The sequence below is a fragment of the Oncorhynchus tshawytscha genome, unplaced genomic scaffold, assembly GCF_018296145.1.
Source record: "Oncorhynchus tshawytscha isolate Ot180627B unplaced genomic scaffold, Otsh_v2.0 Un_scaffold_1349_pilon_pilon, whole genome shotgun sequence".
Taxonomy (NCBI): Eukaryota; Metazoa; Chordata; class Actinopteri; order Salmoniformes; family Salmonidae; genus Oncorhynchus; species Oncorhynchus tshawytscha.
The window spans coordinates 192501-195000 of record NW_024609805.1 but is presented as its reverse complement, the minus strand read 5'-3'; positions in this window follow the sequence as shown (position 1 = coordinate 195000).

The following is a 2500-nucleotide window of genomic DNA, read 5'->3' as shown; positions in this document are numbered from 1 at the left end:
GGGTCTTCAGTGTTCTGGATCTGTAATATTCTGATGGGTCTTCAGTGTTCTGTATCTGAATATTCTGATGGGCCTTCAGTGTTCTGTATCTGTAATATTCTGATGGACCTTCGTGTTCTGGATCTGTAATATTCTGATGGGTCTTCAGTGTTCTGGATCTGTAATATTCTGATGGGTCTTCAGTGTTCTGTATCTCTAATATTCTGATGGGTCTTCAGTGTTCTGGATCTGTAATATTCTGATGGGTCTTCAGTGTTCTGGATCTGTAATATTCTGATGGGTCTTCAGTGTTCTGTATCTGTAATATTCTGATGGGTCTTCAGTGTTCTGTATCTCTAATATTCTGATGGGTCTTCAGTGTTCTGTATCTGTAATATTCTGATGGGTCTTCAGTGTTCTCTATCTGTAATATTCTGATGGGTCTTCAGTGTTCTGTATCTGTAATATTCTGATGGGTCTTCAGTGTTCTGGATCTGTAATATTCTGATGGGTCTTCAGTGTTCTGTATCTGTAATATTCTGATGGGTCTTCAGTGTTCTCTATCTGTAATATTCTGATGGGTCTTCAGTGTTCTGTATCTCTAATATTCTGATGGGTCTTCAGTGTTCTGGATCTGTAATATTCTGATGGGTCTTCAGTGTTCTGGATCTGTAATATTCTGATGGGTCTTCAGTGTTCTCTATCTGTAATATTCTGATGGGTCTTCAGTGTTCTGTATCTGTAATATTCTGATGGGTCTTCAGTGTTCTGTATCTGTAATATTCTGATGGGTCTTCAGTGTTCTGTATCTCTAATATTCTGATGGGTCTTCAGTGTTCTGGATCTGTAATATTCTGATGGGTCTTCAGTGTTCTGTATCTGTGATATTCTGATGGGTCTTCAGTGTTCTGTATCTGTAATATTCTGATGGGTCTTCAGTGTTCTGTATCTGAATATTCTGATGGGCCTTCAGTGTTCTGTATCTGTAATATTCTGATGGGTCTTCAGTGTTCTGGATCTGTAATATTCTGATGGGCCTTCAGTGTTCTGTATCTGTAATATTCTGATGGGTCTTCAGTGTTCTGGATCTGTAATATTCTGATGGGTCTTCAGTGTTCTGTATCTGTAATATTCTGATGGGCCTTCAGTGTTCTGTATCTGAATATTCTGATGGGCCTTCAGTGTTCTGTATCTGTAATATTCTGATGGGTCTTCAGTGTTCTGTATCTGTAATATTCTGATGGTCCTTCAGTGTTCTGTATCTGTAATATTCTGATGGGTCTTCAGTGTTCTGTATCTGTAATATTCTGATGGACCTTCAGTGTTCTGGAACTCTAAGTACATCACAATGCAGTGTCCGGTCCAGCTGCTTCCTTCAAAGTCCTCCAAATTCACAGAAAGTTATTCAGAAACAAACCACTGACCTGTGAATTGGAGGCCAAATATCTGATAAGCATCTCTCAGTTCTAAATACACCAGCACCTCAAAAAATGTAAAAAATAAGCACGCACGCACGCACGCACGCACACACACACACACACACACACACACACACACACACACACACACACACACACACACACACACACACACACACACACACACACACACACACACACACACACACACACACACACATGGCAACAGAAGTGGATAACTTTTCCCTCTCCTGTTATCCTCATTGAGTCTTAAACATAAAGACAGGTCCTGCATCCCAAATAGCATACTATTCCCTGATTAGTCCCCATAGGGCTCTGGTCAAAAACCGTGTACAAAATAGGGAATAGGGTGCCATTTTGGACACTGCCTATAGTGCTGCTGCCTTGCTGTACTGTACCCACGGCATGAATCTGATTAGAATATAACATCCTGGTAATTAGCATTTCCTCAGCTGAGGCCCAGAGCAGAACAACTGTTGGAGGAGAGGGAGCATCTGGTGGTGCCTGATGGAACTGGAGGACAGGCTCACCATGCTGTTGGAACGCAGCGCAGATGTTAACTTCAGAGAGAGAAGAGAGGGAAGACAAGGAAGAGAGAAAGGAGAGAGAGAGAGAGAGAAAAGAAGAGGAGTAGAGTGATGATGGTTCTTCAACAGACACGAGCCATGCACTAAGAGACACAGCTGACTGTCTCGGGAGAGGAGGGAGACAGCAGACACGAGCCATGCACTAAGAGACACAGCTGACTGTCTCGGGAGAGGAGGGAGACAGCAGACACGAGCCATGCACTAAGAGACACAGCTGACTGTCTCGGGAGAGGAGGGAGACAGCAGACACGAGCCATGCACTAAGAGACACAGCTGACTGTCTCGGGAGAGGAGGGAGACAGCAGACACGAGCCATGCACTAAGAGACACAGCTGACTGTCTCGGGAGAGGAGGGAGACAGCAGACACGAGCCATGCACTAAGAGACACAGCTGACTGTCTCGGGAGAGGAGGGAGACAGCAGACACGAGCCATGCACTAAGAGACACAGCTGACTGTCTCGGGAGAGGAGGGAGACAGCAGACACGAGCCATGC